Below are 27,273 nucleotides of genomic sequence, written 5' to 3'. Positions count from 1 at the left end.
CTCTCTGTCACTCTCTCACTCTGTCACTCTCTCTCTCTGCCTCTCTTTCTTTCTGTTACTCTCTCTCTCTCTGTGTCATCTCTCTCTGTGTCATCTCTCTCTGTGTCATCTCTCTCTGTGTCATCTCTCTCTCTCTGACTCTCTCTCTCTGTCACTCTCTCTCTGTTTCTCTCTCTCTAAGGTCCCTCTGCGATGTCCGCCTTCCAGCTGAGTGCCTTTGTGTTAATTTGTGGTATAGCTCTGACATAGCAGGGGAAGGGATCAGCTTTGCTGCTTTTTGCTTTAGGAACTGAGTGAATGGCAATCAGTCCCTGTCCAGTGTTTTAGGTACAGCCTAACTGAGCAGCTGGCAATGGGGAATTGGAACTCCTGCGGTTAGAAGTTTCATTAATGTGATGGAACTGAAACTCAGTCACTGCCTGGAAAGAGCTGGCTGATGGACACTGGCCATTTTGCTCCACGGCCTATAATGAATTTCTCACGCTAACCCTAACCCTGATTTTGATAACTGCCTTCCCATGAGTATCAGCACTTGTCAAATCTTGAGGGCAACCTTTGGATCTGTGGCAAGCCCATCAAAAAAAAACCGTTTGCAACACAGATGCTGTCTGCTGACCAGACCCTGACTTGAAACAAAACACAAGGAGTTAAGTCTCAAAGCTCCTACTGAACAATGGCCTTCAGAAGAAGTGAAGGGGTGGTTTATGGGCATGCAAAATGCCTGCTATGCCATGCATTCTATGCATTCCCTACATTGCTTCTCCCTATCAGAAACTTGATACTTTAAAATTAACCACGCTTAATGAGGCGTCACCTTCATGAGAAATATTCAACAGAAATGTTAATCCATACAATGCGCAGGACCGAGTCTTTAGGAACAAGTGTTTAACATTGTCAGAATGTAAGTGTTTTCAGCTGTAAACTTTTGAATGTGTGAGTGGGGCTCTGTTGATGTTATGGTTCCATTAACCCAGTTTACCCAAAGACACCAGCCATGACTAACCCTCGAATGACGTCTCTTTTCCAATGCACCCATTTAACCTCTAACCCACGAAATGCCTTACTGTAACAAAAACAGAAAAAGCTGGAAAATCTCAGCAGGTCTGACACCTTCTGTGGAAAGAGAATAGAACCAGCATTTCAAGACTAGATGACCCTTTGTCAGAGCCAGGCTCTGACCATGGCCTACATTGTAACATCCTGGAGGCCCTACGGGACAAGGAGGTGGTGGATCCTGTCGGACGGTTCCCTGAGCAGACTATCAGTGTCATCTGCCAGAATGCATCATCACCAGGACTTTCAAACAAGCACCAAGATGATGGTGGTGAGAAAGGCCCTCCCTGTCAGATCCTTCAAACACACCCAAAGTCTCACCCCATCTGCACGTTGCCCTCGAGGGACTGTGGTGAGGGAGAGACTGTTGTCCACCTCCTTGAGGAAGGTACCTTTTGTAAAGAAGAGAGAGACGAGGTGGTTTCTGTCGAAGCTCATTCCAAATAGCTCTGTGACGCATGACTCTGCTCCAGGGACTGTGCCCAGAGACACACATTGACACAAACATCAAATGTTGCTGGGGGGTCATCAACTCGGTGAAAGACACCCTTTGGTCTGCCTGAGACTTGTTGATCTTCCAATGCAAAGAGTTATCCCTGAGTGTTGCAGATTGACACATTCCAAAGCTAAGCTGAGGAACGCACTCAAGCTCGGAGCAGCCGTCGCAGAGGCGCAATGGGGGAAGATCGCTATTTAGGATCTTTCAACCACAGTGAACCAAGGGGAACAGAACCTCCTCAGGCTGAATGACTCACTGAATGTACACTGTAAATGTTACCTGTATCTCAGTTGTACTGAAGCACCTCAGACTGCAACTTTTTCTGTGTACACAACCTCTAAAATAACCTTGCAATATTACATAACATAAGAGCATAAGAAATAGGAGCAGGAGCAGGCCATCTGGCCCTTCAAGCCTGCCCCGCCATTCAATAAGATCATGGCTAATCTGAAGTGAATCAGTTCCACTTTCCCGCTTTCTCCCCATAACCCTTAATTCCCTTGTCTATCAAAAACCTATCTACCCGTGACTTAAATATATTTAGCGAGGTAGCCTCCACCACTTCAATGGGCAGAGAATTCCAGAGATTCACTACCCTTTGAGTGAAGAAGTTCCTCCTTAACTCCGATCTAAACTACCACCGCCCACCCCGCCCCCCCCCCACCCCCCTTATCTTGAGGCTGTGTCCTCTATTCCTGCTATCCTTTCTAAGGGGGAAGAATCTCTCTACCTCTACCCTATCCATCCCCTTCATTATCTTATACGTCTCTATAAGATCCCCCCTCATCCTTCTAAACTCCAACGAGTACAGACCCAGTCTATTTAGTCTCTCCTCATAGTCCAACCCCGTCATCTCTGGTATCAGCCTAGTGAACCTCCTCTGCACTCCCTCCAAGGCCAATATATCCTTCCGCAAGTGCGGCGACCAAAACTGCACACAGTACTCCAGCTGCGGCCTCACCAGTGCCCTGTACAGTTGCAGCAAGACCTCCCTACTTTTATATTCAATCCCCCTCGCTATAAAGGCCAACATTCCATTCGCCTTCTTGTTCACCTGCTGCACCTGCAGACTGGGTTTCTGCGACTCGTGCACAAGGACCCCCAGGTTCCTCTGCACCGTAGCATGTTGCAGCTTTTCGCCTTTTAAATAATAATCCCTCCTACTATTATTTCTGCCAAAGTGGATAACCTCACACTTGCTAACATTATACTCCATCTGCCAGGTCCTCACCCACTCGCTCAGCCTATCCAGATCTCTCTGCAGACTTTCCACACCCTCCATGCAATTTGCTTTTCCTGGTATTTGTAAGGCCGTTGTAAAATGTCTGAAATATTTCCATTGCTGTATTGAAGCATCTCAGAATGATACTTGATCATACAATCATAGAATCCCTACAGTGCTGAAGGAGGCCACTCAGCTTACTGTGTCCACACTGACAACAATCCCACCCAGACCCTTTCCATTTGCCCTGCTACTCCTGAAGCTAAGGGACAATTTAGCATGGCCTAACCTGCACATCGTTGGAGTGTGGGAGGAAACCAGAGCACCCAGAAGAAACCCCTGCAGACATGGAGAGAACGTGCAGATTCCACACAGACAGTCACCCAAGGTCGGACTTGAACCCGGGCCCCTAGCGCTGAGAGGCAGCAGTGCGACCCGCAGTGCCGCCCCTGATGTATATAAAGAATTTGAATATGATTGCTTTTTTGTCTGATGATTGTAATGTTTGCACAGATTTATGAATAAAGTATATTTTTGAAACGTAACATACTATTTCAGAGAAAGACTGGGGAGTTGTTCCTGCTGGCTCAGTGTCACAGTAGACTAAAGTGGACCAGATACAAGTGTTTCATGCAGCTCAACACACTCAAGATTTTATTTTCAATAAAGTGGTATGAATTTCACTTGCGGAAAATAACCACAAGTCTTTCTGGTTGAAAACATGTCAGGGAGTTCCCCTGAAATGAAGACAGATAGTGCTAATGACGCAGAAGCTAGAATTGTTTTCCAAGTCAGGAACAGCCACTTGGAAAATATTTACTCGAATCTTGAGAGAAAGAGGCCTTGAGCATATTCCTTTCTGACGAGGAGTTTATATTACATTTCCTGCTAACTGGACAGCAGCCACACAATCCTCTCGTTTTTATCATCAGCAATTGTAAACCGGTTGCAATCTGATTTTGATGTAAGATTCAAAAGCTTCTCAAGACAATGGGCGGAATTCTCCAGCCGTTCGTGCCAGCGGGATTCTCTGGTCCAGCTGCAGTGAGCGGAGATTTCGCTGAGCGCCAAATTCTCTACCCTCGCTGGCAGTGGTGACGGGGTATAAATGGTTGTAGACTTCCAGCATGTGTCTTTTTTTCCTCTCTCTCTTGAATTGTGGTGTCCAGGTCAAGATAATGGGTCCAACAAGATGGCAGACATTGACCACCGGGCATGTTTTATTCTTTCATGGGATGTGGGCATTGCTGGCTACACTGGCATTTATTGCCCAACCCTAATTGCCCTTGAGAAAGTGATGGTGAGCCACAATCCTGAACCTGAGTAGTCCATTTGGTGTAGGTACAACCACCGTGCTGTTAGGGAGGGCGTTGCAGGGTTATTAAGGAAGGAGTTCCAGAGTTTTGACCCAGCAACAGTGAAGGATCGGCAATCTATTTCCAAATCAGGATGGTATGTGGAGGGTGCAGTGATTGTGATGTCTGTCTCTTGAAGATGTCGCCTGTGCCCTCTCCTTTCCTTCACTATGTACGGTATGCTTTGTTTATACAGTGCGTAACAATACTTTTCACTGTATACTAACACATGTGACAATAATAAGTGAAATGAAATCAGAAAAGGGGTGCCATGCAATTGCAGAGGAGAACTTCCAGGTGGTGTTTGTTCTGTGTTTTATTTGAAAGCATCTACTGCTCTTATCCTTCCAGGTTCTAGATGTTGCAGAGTTTAGAAAGTACAATCGGAGGAGGCTTGGTGAGCTTGTGTTGATTTAAGAAGTGTATTTGATTCATGCAGGATCTGTTGTTGCAGTTCGATGCACTTGGGGCCATTCTGTCTACAACAGGCATCCTGTGTTGTTACTGCAGCAGCATAATTGTTTCAAATTGATAAAATGTTTGTTTTAATCTGAACTAATGCACGGTTCTTTTTTTTGTTGTGTTTTCCCCTGGAATTTTGCAGAGTAGGGTTTGATTGGGGTGATTGACAGGAATGTTCATGTGATGGGGTGAAGCTAAGCTTATACAGAGAATTCCAGCTTACTTGTTGCTTCAGATGCTGCTTTTGAATTGCCTCAGATGCTGCTTTTGAATTGAGGAAGAGAAGAGCCTCATTCCCTCTCTGAAGTTGGAGACTGGAATCTGCCAGTAGATAAGTCTCTTTCTTGGCGATTCTGTTCAATGAGAATTTATTCTTTCTGGGAGTAGCGGTTTTGGAAACTGAAGGAAGAGAGATATCCCTTTCTATTCTGAAGACTGGAGACCGAGACACTAGGGACAGAATTTTCCCAACCTGTCCGCCATGGGATTTACAGTGGGTGGGAGGCAGATCATGCAAAGATCCCTTCACCACAGACAGGATTTTGGGGCGAGCTTGGCTTGAAAATCCGACCCTAGGTTTACTCCCCTGAAGTTTTGCTGTTTTGAGGACATATCCTTCTCCGCAAACTATGTCTTGATCTCTGTCCAGAAGTGTTAAAAGGCTGAAAAGCTAGCACCACGTGAGTATTCTTTGTTGTGCTAACTAATACTGAAAAAGATGTATGTCTATGGGGATATTGGTTTAGGTTGGAATAATAGAGATGGCTAGCTGTTAAGAATTATACTTTGTCGTGTTTAAGTACTTTAATTGTTATGCTAATTCTTTTTGTTATATTCCAACTGCATTCTTAAATAAAGTTTGTTTTGATAAAACTTCCTAGTGGGTCACTTGAATCACACCTGGAGTGAAGCACCTTACACTCACCCTAATGCCAAAATCAAATGTAAAAGTTAGGTTCTAGGCTAACTGCATAACATACCTTAGTGACACGTTGGCACAGTGGTTAGCAGTGGACCTAGGTTCAGTTCCTGGCTTGGGTCACTGTCTATGCAAAATTTGCATGTTCTCCCCGTGCTTGCGTGGGTTTCCTCCGGGTGCTCCAGTTTCCTCACACAGTCTGAAAGTCATGCTAATTAGGTGCATTGGCCATGCTAAATTCTCCCTCAGTGTACCCAAACAGGCGCCTGAGTGTGGCAACTCGGGGATTTTCACAGTAACTTCATTGCAGTGTTTATGTATGTCTGCTTGAGACACTAATAAATAAACTTTAACTGATCTGGTCCTTAACAAATTGTTCTGAAGTCTCCAGCATAGGGCCTCTGATATGCCAGCTTTACTATCCTGTACCATTCAACATTGTCATCACAACTCACTCGATTAGTGGCTGTGCCACAGGGCTGAGATACAGGAGGATGGCAGTGACTTTGAGAGCTGGATACCTATAGAAACTTGATCTCATGTACAGTTGGGTTCTAACATTTGTGTTTGTACGCCTGGGCAACCGGGAATCCTTCCGGCTTGGAATTATATCAAAGAGTATGGACACCTTCAAGAAAACATTGTCGCATTTTGCCTTAAAATGAACTCATAGTAACATGACAAAGTGAATAAGCATCAACTAACCAGAGCCTTTAGCTACTTCTGCTTTTGATGGTTGAGTGACCTCTGATCAGATATTTCTGGGGCGTTTTCTATTTGTAATCTTCAAGGGAGTGAAGGTTAACTGATATTTACCCAGAATACAGATCGCTCAGCACTCTGAGGGTGAGGAGTCACTAATGAAAGGAGCCATTCACAACTGCTCCGTAGAACTGTCTTTGAGGCTGAGGTAATTCCAGGTCACATTTTCACCTCACCCTCACCTTGTAGTCCCTCGTTTCATGTTCTTATTGTCTCTTTCCCCCTTCTTTATCTTAACTTATAAATATTAGAGCAAGGAGGGCAATTAGAGATGGGCAATAAATGCTGGCCTTTCCAATGATGCTACATGGCTTTATATGGGAGCAGCGATAGGCCATTCGGCCCATCAAGCCTGCTGTGCCATTCAATTTGATCATGGCTGAACATCTACCTCAATGTTACTATCCCCCTTCCCCTCAATGTCATTCACATTGAGAAATCTATTGATTTCTGCCTTGGACATGTTCACTGAGTTTCCACAGCCCTTTGGAGTAGACAATTCCAAAGACTAATCACCCTCTGATTGAAGAAGTTCCTCCTCATCTCAGTGTTAAATGGCTTATCCTTTATTCTGAGATGATGTCCTCCTGGTTCGAGGCTGCCCCCATCCTACCAACCAGCCAAGCAAAATATTCTTCTTGTACCTACCCAGTTCAGTCAAAGAATTCTAGAAGATATTGGATCTTGAATAGAATGTGCAGGGGTATGTGAAAAAGGCAGGGGAATGGCACAAAGCAGTAGAATTATAGAATCCCTACAGTGCGCAAGGAGGCCATCCAGCCCCTCGAGTCTGCACCAACTCTCCAACAGAGCATCTTACCCAGGCCCGCCTCAGCCGTATCTCTGTAACCCCGCATATTTACCCCGCTAATCCCCTTAACCTTCACATCTTGGGACACTAAGAGCGAATTTAGCACGGCCAATCCACCTAACCAACCACCTTGGACTGTGGGAAGAAACCAGAGCACCCAAACGAAATCCACGCAGACACGGGAAGAATGCTTTTGTGGAGTTTGTGCAGTCACCCAGGGCTGTATCGGAGCCTGCTCCCTGGCACTGTGAGGGAGCAGTGTGAACCACTGTGCCACCGTGCCAATGTAATGCTCATTTGAAGAACCAGTGCAGACACAATGGACCGAATGGCCTCCTTCTGCACATTAACAATTCTGTGAATGTGATGCTATCAGTTGTGAGGCCTTGCTGACTGAAGGAGTCTCTCAAAATGTACATCTATTGGGTGGCACGGTAGCACAGTGCACTGCTGCTTCATAGCTCCTGGGTTCGATTCCCGGCTCGGGTCACTGCCTGTGTGGAGTTTGCACATTCTCCTTGTGTCTGCGTGGGTTTCCTCCGGGTACTCCGGTTTCCTCCCACAGTCCAAAGATGTGCGGTTGATTGGCCGTGCTAAGAAATTGCCCCTTAGTGTCCAGGGATGTGTGGGTTAGACGGATTAGTGGTATAATGTGTGGGGATATGGAGGTGGGGCCTGAGTGGGATTGTGCTCGGTGCAGACTCGATGGGCTGAAGGGCCTCTTTCTGCACTGTAGGGTTCAATGATTCTATTCTTTCAGCCTATTGCTGTCAGAGCCCTCTCCTCTTGAATTTACTGATAAGAAAGTGAAAATTGCCTGAGCTTGCAAGTCCCTGTGTTATTTTTAGTGGAAGCAATAACCCGTCTATTTTAAATATTGACTAACAATCTCTCGGCAGTTTACAGAGCCAGGCTGGTGATTGAAGTGGGTCATTTGCGAGAATAATTAGTTCCAGGATGAGGTAATTGCAGGTCAAGCTTTTAATCTCTGTGTCCCTTCCTAATACCTGGCTTTACACAGCTTGGCCTTCTCTTACTCAGAAATAATTAATATCAGAAGGAGCCCTGAATGAGATGTTCAGTGGTTTTATGTATTAGACGTGGGGATGACTTGAACCATATTGTCATTCGAGTGCCGAACGTGTTTAAACAATGATGTCTCCCAGTGAAAGCCTCTCAACCCCTTGGTAATGGGTAGAGGAACCTGCAGGTTGTAACAGCAACCAGTATTTAAACTGCTCCTCAAACCTCGGTAACCGTGGGAATAAAGAGACATTGATATACTATCATTGATATACTGAGTGCCAAATTCTCCGTCCTCTCTGGCAGCAGCGGCGGGGCAGGAACGACTCCGGCCATAGAGTTTGACAGAGGTTCACTGCAGACTCAATGGGCCAAATGGCCTCCTTCTGCATTGTACGAATTCTATGAGGAGTTTGCAGCACGCAACTAACACAGTCACCCTGTAAACAAAGTCATTTGTTCAATTTAATGGGCCAGCACAGTGGTTAGCACCGTTGCCTCACTGCGCCAGTGACCTGGGTTCAATCCCAGCCTTGGGTGAGTGCCTGTGTGGAGTTTGACCGTTGCCCCCCATGTCTGCATGGGTTTCCTCCAGGTGTTCCAGTTCCCTCCCACACTGCAAAGATGTAGGTTAGGTGGATTGGCCATGCTAAATTACCCCTTAGTGTCCCAAGATGTGTAGGTTAGGTGGATCAGTTATGGTAAATCTGCAGGGATGGGATGCTGTTTTGGAGAGGTGGTATAGATTCGATGGGCGGAATTGCCTCCTTCTGTCCTGTGGGGATTCAGTGGTTTAAGGAGCATCCAGGAGTAGATCCTTACGGTGCCAGTGTTCAAGGTGCAATGCCTGAACTGTCCATAGCTGCGTATCATTCCCATTGCAGTCACTTAGGAGAGATAACTATCAGTAAGCTGAATCGATCTCACCCTGTGGCAAACTATAAGCTAAAGTCAAAATAACCCACTTCTCGCCAATTCCATCTCCCCGCCACACCCTCCAGCACAAATGCCCAGAGTATTTAATAGTAATACAAGTTTCTTTTGCCATTTCTCCCCCATCTATTCACCACAGTGTCGATTCTTGGATTGAGCCTGTCCTGTGCTGCTTCTCTTGATATCCCCTGTGTGTGACTATTGTAGTAAACAATCTGAGTGGAGATCTCATAGAAACATATAAAATTATGAAGAGAATAGGTAGGATAGAAGCAGGGAAGTTGTTTCCACTGCCGGGTGAAACTAGAACTTGGGGGCATAGCCTCAAAGTAAGGGGAAGCAGATTTAGGTCTGAGTTGAGGAGGAACTTCTTCGCACAAAAGGTTGTGATTCTGTGGAATTCCCTGCCCAGTGAAGCAGTGGAGGTGACCTCATTGAATGTTTTTAAGGCAAGGATAGATATATTTTTGAATAATAAAGGAATTAAGGGTTATGGTGAGCGGGTAGGAGGTGGTGGTGGTAAGTGGAGCTGAGTCCATAAGAAGATCAGCCATGATCTTATTGAATGGCAGAGCAGACTTGAGGGGCCAGATGGCCCACTCCTGATCCTAGTTCTTATGTTCTTATGTTAGTGAAGAGCAGAGGCCGGTACTCCACTTGCCCTTATAGTGCTGGTTGGGTTGTTGTCATGGGGACAGTGAGGAAGGCCCAAATTGATATTTTTCCCACTCCTGGTCTGCTGAGGCCTGCTAAGGACAGAGAAGAAAGACTTGTTCTTTTTAACAGTGCTGTAATATCTCCGCAATCAATGTGACGGTTACTTTAAAATCAGGCATACCCATGTTTGAAAAATAAGTCTCTTCTTAATGCCTGTACTTCAGACACTGGCCTAATGCTTCCAGGTTACACTTCTCTCATTGGGAGGTCAACTTAAGTTTGGTGCTCTTTGGGATGACGTTAGTCATGACCTTTGGCCTAGGGGCAGGGTGGATCGTGGGAAGGCTGTCTTTATCCCAGATGCATCCATCCTTCCCAGATTGTGCACAGTTTGTCTTTGGCCACCAGGTGGCAGTAATTCTGACCTAGTTTGATCCAGGCAACCATCTCCATTTCTTATTGAAAATTTACAAAATCCTGAGATGATTTGATGGGTTCGATGCTGGGAGGATGTATTCACTTGTGGGAGGAACACAGTTAATTTATTTCTCTCAGTAGATCTGTGGAATCCTCTTCCCCAGAGAGTAACGGAGGCTGGCTCATTGAATTTATTCAAGTCAGAGTTAGATTGATGTTTGATAGGCAAGGGAGTCAAGAGGTGAGGAGAGGCTGGGGGAGGGAGTGACAGACAGGAAAGTGGCGTTGAGACCACAGGGATGGCACAGTGGTTCACACTGCTGCCTCACAGCGCCAGGGATCCAGGTTCGATTCCTGGTTTGGGTCACTATCTGTGCTGAGTCTGCACATTCTCCCTGTGTCTGTATGGGTTTCCTCCAGGTTCCTCCCACAGTTTGAAAGACGTGCTGGTTAGGTACAGTGGTCATGCTAAAGTCTCCCTCACTGTACCCGAACAGGCACCAGAGTGTGGTGACTAGAGGACTTTCACAGCTACTTGAGTGCAGTGTTAATATAAGTATACATGTGACAGCAACAAAATAAACTTAAACAGTCAGATCAGCCATGATCTTGTTGAATGGTGAATAAAAGCAAATTACTGCGGATGCTGGAATCTGAAACCAAAAGAGAAAACGCTGGAAAATCTCAGCAGGTCTGGCAGCATCTGTAAGGAGAGAAAAGAGCTGATGTTTCGAGTCCAGACGACCATTTGACAAGCTTTGACAAAGGGTTGTCTGGACCTGAAAGGTCAGCTTTTCTCTCTCCGTACAGATGCTGCCAGACCCGCTGAGATTTTCCAGCGGTTTCTCTTTTGGCTGTTGAATGGTAGAGTTGGCTCGAAGGGCTCAATGGCCTACTCTCGCTCCTGCTTCCTTTATTCCTATGTTCCTCAGTAATGTCTTCAGGAACCCTTCATAAGAATTATCTTGACGTGAGCCATGATAAAGCTTTTGTGTACAGCATGATCCCATAACAATTTGTTAGTATTTTCTTTGGCGGTGACTGAGGGAGGAATGTTGATCAGGTGAGGGTGGAAAGAGCACCTTCTTCAAATAATGCCCGAGGACCATTTCATTCTGTCCACCTTGAGCTGACAGATTGGGGCTCAGTTTAATGTGAAGGACGGAGCCATGAGAAATGCAGCACTCCCCAGGATTTCTCCGCATTGTCAACCTCTGTATAATGAGCTGGGTTTCTGGTTCTATGGCTGAAATGTCACAGCCCCTCCACATGGACAAGCCAGCCAAACTGACAACTGAAGCCATGTACTGTAGGCCCAAGGTTAGCCCAGTAATGATTGGGCACTAACCGCTGACACTTGTGGATGAATACCAGGTACTTTATTTGTTCTCAGATAAGGCCTGAGAACAAATAAAGCACCTAATATTTATCCACCCGTTTCAGCAGTTAGTGCCCATTGCGAAGGGGTGGGGAGGTGGTTGGGGATGTTGAAAATCAGATCTGCCAGAAGGAAACCCATTTTACCTCAGGCAACATAAATATGGTGAGCCAAAATTCCCAGGACCCCACAACTTTTGAGGGCGGCACTGTGGCACAGTGGTTAGCACAGCTGCCTCATAGCTCCAGGGACCCAGGTTCGATTCCCAGCTTGGGTGACTGTCTGTGTGGAGTTTGCACCTTCTCCCTGTGTCTTCGTGGGTTTCCTCCGGATTTCCTCTCTCAGTCCAAATACGTGTGGGTTAGGTTGATTGGCTGTGATAAATTGTCCCCTAGTGTCCCAGGGTGTGTGGATTGGAGGGATTAGCAGGGTAAATGGGTTGTGGGGATAGGGCCTGGATTGGGATTGTTATTGACGCAGGTTCGATGGGACGAATGGCCCCCTTCTGCACTGCAGGGATTCTATGATTCTAATGTTGCACTTACTGCTCATCCCCCATTTCTCCGAGAAGTTGTGATATGATTTGCTCAGGGCATTTTGGAAGGCAGATTATGGGGTCAACTACATTGGTGCGGAATTGCATTTGGTGTTTAATAAACAAGAAACACTTGGGCTTCATGTTCTAATTGCAAAACCGGGTTCAGATTTCTTTAGGCCTTTTGGTAGAGGGGAATGAACAGATGATGGGGGGTGTTGTGAGGTGGGGGGGAGGTTTGGGGATGTTGAAAATGATTGAAATCTGCCACAGTGAAGCCCATTTTATCTCAGACAACATAAACAAGGTGGGCCCAAATTTCTGGGACACCTCAAATTTATGGCTTTGGCATCATGGTGGGTCTTCCAGTTGAATTGTTGTTGTCCTTGAGGTGTTGGTGTTGCGAGAATGTTTGATTGCCCACAATCTGTGGCCTTTGTATTTAAAATTATTCCAAACTGGACTCTTCTCCGGCTCACCTTTAAACGACCCCAGGATCTGAAACACTCTCTCTGAGCCGAGCGTCCCTTTACAATCAGTGTCACCTCTGCTAACTTAAACAGGTGACCTTTAGTGCAGGGCCCCCAGCTTCCATCAATGTGTGTGCTGAATCTGAGCCTGGCAGTGGGCTACCATCACCATGATGAGAGTTTAGAAAGGGACTCCATTAAACCCCTTTGGACAGATTGGTCAAACCAACACCTGCGGGGGTCTCAATGTGGGTCAAACACAGGAGCTTTCTGTTTCACTGGGGACTTTAGATTGTCAGAGTGGCAAAGGATCAAACTAGGAGGTACTTTCTGAGTGTTGATTGTGTAATCTGTGTAGTCACAGTTGCTGATTTAAACCGTGACCACCTAACACCCTCCACTGTGCCTAACACCCTCCACTGTGCCTAACACCCTCCACTGTGCTCCTCCCCTCCCTGCAACACCCACAGTAATTTAGTTTCTTTCCACAATCTAGCTAGGCAGTCAGTTCCAATTGAGGCTTTTCAGTCTTTAGAACCATTGAACGATGCAGAGCAGAAGACCATTTGGCCCATCATTTCTGTGTTGGCCCTGTGAGAGAGTTGTTTAATTAGTCCCAAGTCCTTTCCCTTTCCCCCACACCGCTGTAATTGTTTTCCTTACCCAGTTCCCTCTTGAAGGTTATCCACCCTTTCAGGCAACCAGTTCTAGATCATTGTAACTAACTGTGAGGGGAAATAATGTCATCTTCTCCCTGGTTCTTTTTCCAATTATCTTAAATCCAAGTCTGCCAATAGCTGGCCCTCTTGCCAATGGAAACAGTTTTCCAAAATCTACTCCATCGAAGCTCTTATAATTTTGAACACAGAATAGAATCCCTACCATGCAGAAGGAGGCCATTTGGCCCTTCAAGTCTGCACCGACCACAATCTCACTCAGGCTCTATTCCCCCTGTAACCCTACATATTTGCCCTGCTAATCCCCTGACACTAGGGTCAATTTATCACGGCCAGTCGACCTAACCCGAACATCCTTGGACTGTGGGAGGAAGCCAGAGCACCCGGTGGAAACCCATGCAGACACAGACAGAATGTGCCAACTCCACACAGGCAGTGACCCGAGGCTGAAATTGAACCCAGGTCCCTGGCGCTGTGAAGCAGCAATGCCAACTACCATGCCACTGCGCTACCCCATAGAATCATAGTTTCATATGGTGCAGAAGAGGCCCTTTGGCCCATTGAAACATGTTTATTAAATATTCCCTTAGCCTCCTCTGCTCTCAGGAGAATAGTCTCTCTGCAGAATTGAAGTCATCGGTGTTGATGTTGTTCCAACAAATCTCTCCCACAACTGCAGTCACGTGGCAACACCATAAGAACATAAGAACATAAGAAATAGGAGCAGGAGTAGGCCATCTAGCCCTTCGAGCCTGCCCCGCCATTCAATAAGATCATGGCTGATCTGTCGAGCTCAGTTCCACATTCCCACCCTCTCCCCATAACCCTTAATCCCCTCTCTTATCAAGAACCCATCAACCCGAGTCTTAAAAATATTTAGCGAGGCAGCCTCCACCACTTCAACGGGCAGAGAATTCCAGAGATTCACCACCCTTTGAGTGAAGAAGTTCCTCCTCAACTCCGTTCTAAACCGCGCCCCCCTTTATCTTGAGGCTGTGCCCTCTAGTCCTACTGTCCTTTCTGAGCGGGAAGAGTCTCTCCACCTCTATCCTATCCATCCCATTCATCATCTTATACGTCTCAATGAGATCTCCCCTCATTCTTCTAAACTCTAACGAGTACAAGCCTAGTTTATTCAGCCTCTCCTCATAGCTCAACCCCCTCAACTCCGGTATCAGCCTAGTAAACCTCCTCTGCACTCCCTCCAAGGCCAAAATATCCTTGCGTAAGTACGGCGACCAAAACTGCACACAGTACTCCAGCTGCGGCCTCACCAATGCCCTATACAGCTGCAGCAAGACCTCCCTACTTTTATATTCAATCCCCCTCGCTATGAAGGCCAGCATCCCATTCGCCTTCCTGACCACCTGCTGCACCTGCAGGCTGGGTTTTTGCGACTCATGCACAAGGACCCCGAGGTCCCTCTGCACCGTCGCCTGCTGCAGTTTTTCGCCACGTAAGTAATAGTCCTTCCTACCATTATTCCTACCAAAGTGGACCACCTCGCACTTGCCAACATTAAATTCCATTTGCCAGTTCCTGGCCCATTCGCCCAGCCTATCTAGATCCTTCTGCAGACTCTCCACACCCTCCGCGCAATTTGCCGTTCCACCAATCTTGGTGTCGGACGTTCCCTTTCAAGCCATTCACCATCCCAAAATTGAAACACATTGCCTTCCCTTTGCTGCCACTGGGTCAAAATCTTGGAACTAACAGCACCGTGGGTGGGTGTATTTACACCTCATGGATTGCAGCGTTTCAAGAAGGCAGCTTACCACCACCTTCCATCCCAAGGGCAATTGGGATGGACCTAATCAACGATGGCCACATCTCAAGAGTGAATTTTTAAAAATCTTTCCAGTATTTGACATTCTAGGTGAAGGCTGACCAGTGATTTATATCTGTCTAGTGTAAGCTCTTTGCTTTTTACTCTATGCTTCTGGTATAGAATCCTATTTATCTTTCTAATAATCACCTTACCAACTTCTCCTTGCCACCTTCAAAATGTGTGGGTGCACCGTGGCTGATTTTTCTGATCCTTTACCCAGGTATGGAATGGCACAGTGATAATGTGTTAATCCAGATACCCAATCTAATACTGCAGAGGCACAAGTTCAAATCCCACCATGTTAGTGGGAGGACATTGTAAATTTATTTAATAAATATGTGAAAAAAAATGTTCATTTCGTTAAATCCCACCATGGTAGCTAAGAAGACTTTATAAATTTGTTTAATAAATATGTAATAAAATGTCCTCCTCATTAATGATCGTAAGACTACTCAATTGTTGTAAAAACCCATCTGGTTCACTAATGTCTTTCAAGGGAAGGTAATCTCCCATGTGTACCCAGTCTGGCATCTCATATGACACCAGGCACACAGCAATGACCCTGAATTGTCCTCTGAAATGGTCAGGCAAGCCACTCAGTTCTATCAAAGTACGATAGCAAGTGGTTCCAGAAGGTGGCTCACCACCACATTCTCAAGGGCACTTAGGGATGGGCAACAAATGATAGCCTTGACAGTGATGCTCACAACACAAGTGCAAATAAAAAAAGAAGGTGGCACAGTGGTCAGCGCTGCTGCCTCACAGTGCCAGGGACCTGGGTTCGATTTCCAGCTTGGGTCACTGTCTGTGTGGAGTTTGCACATTCTCCCCATGTCTGTGTGGGTTTCCTCCAGATGTTCCGGTTTCCTCCCACCGTCCAAAGATCATAGAGTTGTACAATGCAGAAGAAGGCCATTCGGTCCATCAAGTCTGCACGAACACAATCCCACATAGGCCCTATCCCCAAAATCCCATGCATTTACCCCAGCTAGTCCTTCTGACACTAAGACACAATTTAGCATGGCCAATTCACCTGACCCGCACATCTTTGGACCGTGGGAGGAAACCAGAGAACCCGGAGCAAACCCACGCAGACACGGGGAGAATGTGCAGACTCCGCACAGGTAGTAACCTAAGCCAGGAATCAAAACTGGATCCTTGGCACTGTGAGGCAGCAGTGCTAACCACTGTGCCACTGTGCTGCCCTTGGTGTGGGTTAAGTTGATTGGCCATGGTAATTTACCCCTTTGTGTTAGGAGGACTAGCAGGGTAAATACGTGGGGTTACAGGGAAAGGGCCTGTGTCAGAGCAGGCTTGATGGGCCGAATGGTCTCCTTCTGCACTGTAGGGATTTAAAGACTCTATGATTTACAGAGCTACTAATGCCAACCCATTGAAATGAGTCAACTGGGTTTAGATCAGAGGTCAAATGTGGGACTGTTCTACTTCGTGTAGCTAAGTCTCGCCTCGGGCTGTGCTGTGTCAACTGGGAGGTCCTTAATTGCACTTCTGCTAACATCAAGCACAGGGCGTCAGCGCTGGGGAATGTGATGGGAACTGGAAGATGTTTTTGATGGATATGAACCATGTTTAGACAGGATCAAAGCCCTTTGAATTGAAATAAAGTTGGTGAAAGGATTGATGCGGGGTGTTATTACTGTACCTCACACCCTTCGTGCGATATTGTGGGAGTCACGCCAAGGTGAGATAGCAGTTTCTCACGACTCACTCCTGCTGTTAAATTGGTATCTGTGTCTAGACGAATCACTCACGGTGGTGTAACAAACAATGTGTAGCAACTCAGCCAAACACCAGTTTTCCCATCACAAACACTCCTTACTGTGTGAGAAAGGGAAGGACTGAGCCTGTGACTTATAGCTAGACTGTCTACACCTCGAGACCTACAATGCTAATCCAGGACCAGCAGCAGGTTAAAGTCCCCTCCGACCACTTCCCACTGGACGAGCATCCACTCATTCAATGCAGAAGCTCAGAATCCACAAAGCCCACGGGAAGATCCAGCGATGTTCCTTCGTAGCCAGCGTAACACGGTGCAAACTCACCAATCAAAAATTTTGATTTTTTCCTTAATAAACCTTTTAAACTTTGCTTAAGAACAGCTGATACATTGAAACTAGAAGCAGGAGTAGGCCATTTGGCCCTTCAAGTGGGCTCTGCTATTCATTTTGACCATTGCCGATCGTTGTTAGAATGTAACTCGTGACAACTTTGTATCGGATGTAATGTGACCATTGGCAACAAGCTGTAAGGGTCAGCTGACCCAGTAAATCATGGAACCAGTTACAGAATGATGTGATGGTCAGCTGATCAACTGACTCACTATAAATAAGAACCTTTTGAGAATTTAACTCACCTTTAACTCATCCCACTTTCTCCAAATCAAAGAAGTAGCAATGGGTACCCGCGTGGATCCTCGCTGAGCCTGTCTTCTTATGGGGTATGTGGAATATTCCTTGTTCCAGGACTACCCAGGTCCCCTCCCACTACTCCTTTACTGGTACATTAATGACTATTTTGGTGCCACTTCATGCTCTCACCCAGATCTCAAAAAATTCATCAACTTCACTTCCAGTTTCCACGCCTCCATCGCCTTCACCTGGTCCATCTTAGACACTTCTCTTCCCTTTCCTTGACCTTTTTATCTCCATTTCCAGTAATAGACTATTTACCAATCTCTACTGCTAGCTCAATGACTCCCACAGCTCTCTGGATTACAGCTCTTCACGCCCTACATCCTGTAAGGACTCCATCCCGTTCTCTCAGCTCCTTTGTCTCCGTCGATCTGTTCCGATGATGCCACTTTTCAAAGTGTTGTTTCTAATATGTGCTCCCTTCCCCTCAACCATGGATTCCCATCTACAGTTGGCGACAGGGCCTTCAACAGCATGTGGTCCATCTCCCTTACTATGACCCTTGCCCCCTCCCATCCCTCCCAGAACAAGAATAGAGTTCCCCTCTGTTCTCACATTTCACCCCACCAGCCTCTTTATGCAGAGCATAATCCTCTGCCATTTTCGCCAACACTGGTGTGATGCCATCACCAAACACTTCTTCCCTTCACTCCCTCTGTCAGCATTCTGCAGAGACCATTCCCTCTGGGATAACCTAGTCCACTCCCCCACTATGCCCAATACCTCTTCCGTCAGCCATGGCACCTTTCCATGCAATCGCAGAAGGTGAACACCTGTCCCTTTACCTCTTCTATGCTTAGCATCCAAGCTCCAAAACACTCATTCCAGGTTAAGCAGCGTTTCACTTGTACATCTTCTAATTAGGTGTATTGTATTGGCTGCTCCTGATGTGGTCTCCTCTATATTGGAGAGACCAGACATAGACTGGGTGATCGCTTTGCTGAGCACCTTTGATCAGTGCACAATCAAGACCCTGATCTTCCCGTTGCTTGCCATTTTAACACACGCTCCTGCTCCCGTGCCCACATGTCTGTCCTTGGCCTGCTGCAACGTTCCAGTGAAGCTCAACACAAACTGGAGAAACAGCACCTCATCTTCCGGTTAGGCACTTTACAGCTTTTCAGTTCCAACATCAAATTCAATAACTTCTGATGATTTGCTCTACCTCACCTCGACCCCTTTATTTTCATTCTATTTTGTTTAATTTTTTACTGTTCTCTACCTTTTATATTTTGTTGTCTTTCTTCATTTTTCTTCCCCTCCCCACTCTTTCCGTCTATTTTACCCCCTTCCCTTACCTTTGCTTCCCTTTTTCCCCTTTCTAAATTTTACCTCTCTGTCACTCATTTCCCCCCCACCCTCCCTCCACATCTTCATCTGTCACAGTTTACCCTCTGATTTCAGCTTCTCTGCCGTTTGGCAATTCACATCCTTTATTCTCCCTGTGGACAGCTATTAGCAGAATTTTTCCCTTGGTTTCAGTGGCTATGACTGATCTTTCATTCTCTCATCCTGCAATAAAAATATCTCTCACTTTCTGTGCCCTTTAGCTTTGACAAAGGGTCATCTGGACTCGAAATGTCAGCTGTTTTCTCTCCTTACAGATGCTGCTAGACCTGCTGAGATTTTCCAGCGTTTTCTCTTTTGATTTCCGATTCCAGCATCCGCAATAATTTGCTTTTAACCTGTTGGGAATTGTGGGGAGCTTGGAGTGGCCCAGGGCGAGGCCCCAAGTTTGGAGTAATGAAGTTTCTTTATTAAACCCTTTTATTGATTTATAAGTTGGAATAAGTTTTTTTTTATTATCTGCATTTGAAGAGTTCCTTATGAAGAAACAATCATCAAAGTCAATATCCTGATTTCCCCACCTTACTCCCATATCCCTCTATCCCTTTAGCTCCAAGAGCTATACCTGATTTCTTCTTGAAATCAGACAATGTTTTGGCCTCAACTACAATGGAGCCACTGAAATCTGAATCAGGAATACTGGGGGTTGGGAATGGGGTGTCCTTTTTGTTCTGCTGTCCAACCTGCAAGTAATGGAAATCCACACTTCCTTTCCCACTCAAATCAGCCGAATGCCACTGGGAAATCATAGAATTTAATTTTATTTTGTTTGATTTCTTTTTTGTCACACGTATTAACATACAGTGAAAAGTATTGTTTCTTGCGCACATACTGTTCATAGAGAAGGAAACAAGAGAGTGCAGAATATAGTGTTACAATTCTAGCTAGGATGTAGAGAAAGATCAACTTAATGCGAGGTAAGTCCATTCAAAAGTCTGATGGCAGCAGGTCAGAAGCTGTTCTTGAATCAGTTGGTAGGTGAAAAAGAGTATCCCTGGGGTGCGTGGGGTCCTTAATTATGCTGGCTGCTTTTAAGAATATAACATAAGAGCATAAGAAGTAGGAGCAGGCCATCTGGCCCCTCGAGCCTGCTCTGCCATTCAATAAGATCATGGCTGATCTCTTTGTGGACTCAGCTCCGCTTACCCACCCGCTCACCATAATCCTTAAGTTCAAAAATTTATCTATCCTTGCCTTGAAAACATTCAATGAGGAAGCCTCAACTGCTTCATTGGGCAGGGAATTCCACAGATTCACAACTCTTTGTGTGAAGAAGTTCCTCCTCAACTCAGTCCTAAATCTGCTTCCCCTTATTTTGAGGCTGTATCTCCTAGTTCTAGTTTCACCTGCCAGTGGAAACAACTTCCCTGCTTCTATCTTAGCTATTCCCTTCATAATCTTATATGTTTCTATAAGATCTCCCCTCATTCTTCTGAATTCTAATGAGTATAGTTTCAATCTACTCAGTCTCTCCTCATAAGCCAACCCTCTCAACTCCAGAATCAACCTAGTGAATCTCCTCTGCACCCCTTCAGTGCCAGTATATCCTCTCTCAAGTAAGGAGACCAAAACTATACACAGTACCCCAGGTGTGGCCTCACCAGCACCTTACACAGCTGCAACATAACCTCCCTGTTTTTAAACTCCATCCATCCAGCAATGAAGGACAAAATTTCATTTTCCGATGCCGTGGGAAGCGTAGACAGAGTCATTGAATGGGAGGCTGGTTTCATTCACAACTCTTTGTAGTTTATTGCGGTCTTGGGCACGGCAGGAGCCATATCAAGCTGTGTTACAACCAGAAAGAATGCTTTCTCTGGTGCATCTGTAAAAATTGGTGATAGTCATAGTGGACATGCCAAATTTCCTTAGTCTTCTGAGAAAGTGGAGGCACTGATAGGCTTTCTTGACCATAGTATCGACATGGAGGTGGTGGGGGGCAGGGGCGGCAGGTGAGTGGTGACCAGGACAGGTTGGTGGTGATCTGGATACCCAAAAACTTGAAGCTCGTTCTACTCCATCCCCATTGATGACCCAGGAGGAGGTCATTCAGCCCATCATGCTAGTGCCGGCACTTTGAAAGAGCAATCCAATGAATCTCACTCCCCCTGTTGTTTTTCATCCATGGGCCTGCTTGCTCTTTTAAGCACATGTCCAATTCATTTCAAAACCTTGTCATCGACTTTATTCCAACCACATTTTTCAAGCAGTGAGCAGAATATTGGAAATCTTCCTGGCCTCTGCTAGAGATTTTCCGGACGGGGCCCTGGATTTGGGGAGATTAACATTCATGTGCAACTCCTGTGTTTTGAAAATTCTACCTATGCTCCTACTGCCTGAATATTAACACAACTCATTCTGTCAGCAGACTGTATCCAGTATGTCATCTAGAAGGATTCTTTTACAAAGGATGAGAGAAATGGAAGCAAAGTGGTAGAAAACAAATGGGAGCAGGTAAGAAACAATATCAATTTGATTCAGCTAACTTTGTTGCTAATTAATAATGTGGTCTTTGACAATGCAATCAATTGAAGACTCAATTAAGATGCACTGTCGGCACGCGACTGAATTCTGGTTGCTATTGTTGGTCTGTCCTTCATTGTTTTGTCAGTTTATTCTGTTCTCCATTGCGTTAGCTTGTTAATAGTTTGGACTGGCATTACGCAGACATTCCTGGGAACATTACGATTAAAATGGCTCTGTTAATGCTCAGGAATGGGGTGTAGCCTCATCCCAGAGCAACTTTACTCTGTCTGAGTCAGAAGAGCTGATGGGAGTTAACATCTTAGGAGGTAACATTAACAGACTGTGCGTCTTTCCAAATTAATTCAATATTAATGAAGAGTATTAACTAACTGATGTACCCTGTGCTCTTAGACTGGCTTTGAGGGATCTTTAATTAATTGCTGTAATAATAGTGACAGTGTAATAGCTGCTCTCAGCAACGGCATTAAGGGAGGTGGAGGCCAGCAGGGACTCTCTAACCTCTGGAACCTTGCCAAGGGCTGCTTCTGACTGGCTTCCACATTTGAACAGTGGCTGCTGGGCCAAATGATACGTCATTGACATCCGGGCAAGGTAGGAATGGTTAAGATTTGACCATCTCCAAGGAGGAAATACTCCAACCCTAATCAGAGGTTCATGGCCAGGATTTTACTCCTCTGAAATGGGGGGGCGCAGCGGCGTCGTGGCTAGCATTGCTGCCTCACAGCGCTAGGGACCCGGTTTCGATTCCTGGCATGGGTCACTGTCTGTGTGGAGTTTGCACGTTCTCTCCCAGTCTGCACATGTTTCCTCCAGCGCTCCGGTTTTCTCCCACAGTCCAAATATGTGTAGGTTAGGTGCATTAGCCATAGGAAATATGTGGGGTTACAGGGCTAAGGTGGGGAAAGAGGACCAGGGTAAGTCATTCTGTGAGAGAGTCACAGCAGGGCTGAATGGCTTCTTCTGTAGGGATTCTATGAAACTGACAGCAGCTTCTGGGGTCAGCACATGTGCAGTGAAACCCAGGAGCAGCTGTCAAACCAAAGAGTGTGCTTGTTAAGGTTCTCCAAGAATATATAATCATTAAACTAATGGGAACTGCCACTATCCTGCTCTCTTGGTCTCACTGTAAAAACCATTGAAAAAGTTCCACTTTGTTGAATGAGTTGTAACTAAGTTTTTAAAGATGTTCTAACTTCATAATTACTGTTAAACACCTTCTCTGGCCCTGAAAGAGTAATTTTCTGTTTATTGAATGTCAAATTTCTAAATTCCATTAGATTTTTTAAAATGTTTGTTTACAACATTTTAACCTGCACCTAAATCTCATATTGTGGAGATAAGAACATAAGGACATAAGAAATAGGAGCAGGAGTAGGCCATCTAGCCCTTCGAGCCTGCCCCGCCATTCAATAAGATCATGGCTGATCTGTCGTGGCTCAGTTCCACATTCCCGCCCTCTCCCCATAACCCTTAATCCTCTCTCTTATCAAAAACCCATCAACCCACGTCTTAAAAATATTTAGCGAGGCAGCCTCCACCACCTCAACGGGCAGAGAATTCCAGAGATTCACCACCCTTTGAGTGAAGAAGTTCCTCCTCAACTCTGTTCTAAACCGCCCCCCCTTTATCTTGAGGCTGTGCCCCCTAGTCCTACTGTCCTTTCTGAGCGGGAAGAGTCTCTCCACCTCTATCCTATCCATCCCATTCATCATCTTATACGTCTCAATGAGATCTCCCCTCATTCTTCTAAACTCTAACGAGTACAAGCCTAGTTTATTCAGCCTCTCCTCATAGCTCAACCCCCTCAACTCCAGTATCAGCCTAGTAAACCTCCTCTGCACTCCCTCCAAGGCCAAAATATCCTTGCGTAAGTGCGGCGACCAAAACTGCACACAGTACTCCAGCTGCGGCCTCACCAATGCCCTATACAGCCGCAGCAAGACCTCCCTACTTTTATATTCAATCCCCTTCGCTATGAAGGCCAGCATCCATGCCGGTGTTGGACTTGGGTGGACAAGCTGAGAGATCACACAACACCAAGTTCTAATCCACCAGGTTTATTTGAAATCATAAGCATTCAGAGTGCTGCCCCTTCATCAGATGAAGTGCTCTTTCATACGTATATAAAGAGCAAGAAGGTAGCCTGGGGGCAGGTTGGCCCACACAAGGACAGCGGAGGTAATCTATGCGTGGAGCTAGAGGAAATGGGTAAGATATTAAATAAGTTCTTTGCATCAGTATTCACTGAAGAGAAGAACTTGGTGGATAATGATTCCAGAGAAGGGTGTGTAGATAGTTTGAGCCATGTTGAGATCAAAAAGGAGGAGGTATTGGGATTCTTGAGAAAAATTAAGCCAAGGCAAGTCCCCAACACCCAATGCGATAGACCCCAGAATACTGAAAGAAGCAAAGGTGGGAATTGCTGGAGCCTTGAGAGAAATCTTTGTATCCTCACTGGCTACAAGAGGGGTCCCAGAGGATTGGAGAATAGCCAACATTGTTCTTTTGTTTAAGAAGAGTAGCAACGATAATTACAAGCCAGTGAGCCTTATGTCGGTGGTAGGGAAAGTATTGGAGAGAATTCTTCAAGACAGGATTTACTCCCCACTTTGAAGTAAGTGGATGTATTAGCGAGAAGCTACATGGTTTTGTGAAGGGCAGGTCGTGTCTCACTAATTTGATTGAATTTTGAGGAAGAGACGAAGATGATTGAGATTAGGACAGTGAATGGTGTCTACATGGACTTCAATAAGTCCTTTGACAAGGTCCCTCATGGCAGACTGATATAGAAGGTGAAGTTGCATGGGATCAGAGGTGAGCTGGCAAGATGGAACAGTGGAAGGGTGTGCTTGTGAATGGAGGGCTGTGACAAGTGGTATTCCTCAGGGATCATTGCTGGGACCTTTGCTGTTTATAACATATATAAATGATTTGGAGGAAAATGCAACTGGTTTGATTAATAAGTTTGCAGACAACACAAAGTTTGGTGGAATTGTAGATAACGATGAGGGCAGTCAGAGGATACAGCAGATGGAGTTTAATGTGGACAAATGTGAGATAATGCGTTTTGGAAGGTCTAATACAGATGGGAAATATACAGTAAATGCCAGAATCTGTAAGAGTATTGATAGGCAGAGGGATCTGGGTGTACAGGTTCACAGGTCACTGAAAGGGGCCATGCAAGAGGAGAAGGTAGTGAAGAAGGCAAGCAGCATACTTACCTTCATTGACCGGGACACTGAGTTTAAGAATTGGCAAGTCACATTGCAGCTTTATAGAACCTTAGTTAGGTTGCACTTGGAATATAGTGTTCAATTCTGATCACCACACTACCAGAATGATGTGGAGGCTTTGGAGAGGGTACAGAAAAGATTTATCAGGATGTTGCCTGGTATGGAGGACATTAGTTATGAGGAAAGGTTGGAAAAACTTGGTTTGTTCTCACTGGAACAATGGGGTTTGAGGGGCGACCTGATGGAAGTCGACAAGATTATGAGGAGCATGGATAGAGTGGATAGTTAGAAGCTTTTTCCCAGGATGGAAGAGTCAATTACTAGGGGGCATAGGGTTAAGGTGTGAGGTCTAAAGGAGATGTATGAGGCAAGTTTTTTTTTACACAGAGGGTGGTGGGTGCCTGGAACTCGCTGCCGGGGGACGTAGTGGAAGCAGATACAATAGTGACTTTTAAGGGGCATCTTGACAAATACATGAATGGGAAGAGAATGGAGGAATATGGATCCGGGAAGGGTAGGGGGTTTTAGTTCAGTGGGGTGGCATGGTTGGTGCAGGTTTGGAGGGCTGAAGTGCTTTTCCTGTGCTGTAATTTTCTTTGTTCTTTGAAAGCTTGTGATTTGAAATAAACTTGTTGATTAATTTAATTTATTTATTAGTCTCACAAGTTGGCACTGCAATGAAGTTACTGTGAAGATCCCCTAGTACCCATACTCTGACGCCTGTTCGGGTACACTGAGGGAGAATTTAGCATGACCGATGCACCTAACTGGCACATCTTTTGAATTGTGGGAGGAAATGGGAGCACCTGGAGGAAACCTGCACAGACATGGGGAGAATGTGCAGACTCCACACAGATAGTGACCCGAGGCTGGAATTGAACTCAGATCCCTGGCTCTGTGAGGCAGCAGTGCTAACCACTGTGCACTGTGCCACCCACAAACGTAAATAGAAGAGAATGGTCATTAGACTTTTTGTTCAGTTTCAAATTTCACCATCTACCGTGGCAGGATTCGAACCTGGGTCCCCAGAGCATTATCCCGAGACTTGGGGCAAGCAGTCCAGTGACAATACCACCGTACCACCTTAATGTAGGGAAATGAACGTGCCTGGACACAGGAAGTGGAAAGCTAACCTGCTTTTTGTCCGTTGACTTTCCACACTGCCGAGCATTTTCTGTTTTTATTCCAGTTCTCCAGAATTTCAGCTTCATTGCTTATTTTATCTTTAGCATTTCCTCACCCCCCCACCCTCTGTCCCGACAGTGGACGGTATGCAGTGACACATCTGGTGGTGTACTCATGCACGTGATTGCATTTGCTTCACTCGGAGAATGGCAAGTCTTTGGAATTCTCTGCCCCCGAGGGCTGTGGGGGGCTCAGTCACTGACTATGTTCAGGATACAGATGGATAGCTTTCTAGAAAGTAAAGACATCGGCTGGAATTCTATGCCTCGCCTGCCACAGAATCGGAGTGACAAGAGGTGGACAGCGGAAATATCCATTCACCTTGGGGCGGGATTTCCATTCTCGCTCAACCGAGGCCTTTAAACCCTGCCTATCAAGTCATATCGGGATAGAGTTGATCTCGTTGGATGGTGGAGCAGGCTCGAGGGGCTGAATGGTCTGCTCCTGCTCCTACTCCTATTTTCTATGTTCCTAACAATTTGTAACTCTCATCCAGACTTTAGCTGGGCTCTGATACTCTGAGACATTTATAGTTAGAGCATTGATGTACACACCTATTACTGTCCAAACAGGCTCCATCACTTTCCTCTCTTTAGCACTCTCACCTCTGAGTCAGAAGCTGTGGATTCAAGTCCCACCTCAGGGAGTTGACCATGAAGTCTAGGCCCACACTGCAATACTGAGGGAGTTGCTATGTTAAACCTCTCATTTGCAGTCCAATAATAACAGACGATGCAAGTCCAGCTTTTACACTTTACTTTCTTTTACAACTTGCTACATACACACACCCAACATCCAGTGCCACATATAACCCCTTTATATATCCTGGTGAGTCATTATTAAACAATTAACATACAAATTAGATCTAAACTGCAAGGTTGCAGTTAACCCATTCCTTACTTGCTGCACTGTTCCTTGGCTGGGACACCAGACGGAAAATTCACGCTGTGAACATAGAACAGTACAGCACAGTACAGGCCCTTCAGCCCTCAATGTTGTGCTGAGCTACGTCCAATCACAAGATCAAGCTATCCCCTCCCTATAATTCTGGAGTGCTCCATGTGCCTATCCAATAGCCGCTTGAAAGTTCCTAAAGTGTCCGACTCCACAATCACAGCAGGCAGTGTATTCCACACCCCAATCACACTCTGAGTGAAGAATCTACCTGGGACATCCCTCCTATATGTCCCACCATGAACTTTATAGTCATGCCCCCTAGTAACAGCGACATCCACCCAAGGAAATAGTCTCTGCACGTCCACTCTATCAATCCCTCTCATCATCTTATAAACCTCTATTAAGTCGCCTCTCATCCTCCTCCACTCTAAAGAGAAAAGAGAAAAGTTCCCTCAACCTACCCTCCAAACCAGGCAGCATCCTGGTAAATCTCCTCTGCACTCCCTCCAATGCTTCCACATCCTTCTTATAGTGAGGTGACAGAACTGAACACAATATTCCAAATGTGGTCTCACCAATGTCAGGTACAATTGCAGCATAACCCCACGGCTCTTAAACTCAAACCCCCCGTTAATAAACGCTAACACACTATAAGCCTTCTTCACGGCTCTATCCACTTGTGGATATGAAC

General features: G+C 45.8%; 1 protein-coding gene across 4 annotated transcripts in view; it reads left to right on the top strand.

Annotated features, from left to right (window-relative positions):
- Positions 1-27,273, top strand: part of LOC145354485 (leucine zipper putative tumor suppressor 2 homolog) — a 191,632-nt gene that overhangs the window by 46,402 nt on the left and 117,957 nt on the right. For 3 of the 4 annotated variants that reach the window (XM_080205886.1, XM_080205884.1, XM_080205887.1), the window contains exon 3: positions 21,149-21,234. The gene's annotated coding sequence lies outside the window, so the exon portion shown is untranslated. Of the gene's footprint in view, positions 1-21,145; positions 21,235-27,273 lie in introns of all 4 variants that reach the window. The other variant, XM_080205885.1, reaches the window with a different exon arrangement.

This window comes from Carcharhinus amblyrhynchos, chromosome 17 (assembly GCF_965287045.1).
Source record: "Carcharhinus amblyrhynchos chromosome 17, sCarAmb.v2.hapA, whole genome shotgun sequence".
NCBI lineage: Eukaryota > Metazoa > Chordata > Chondrichthyes > Carcharhiniformes > Carcharhinidae > Carcharhinus > Carcharhinus amblyrhynchos.
The sequence above is the reverse complement of the archived record's forward strand: the minus strand, read 5'-3'. Positions and strand labels throughout refer to the sequence as shown.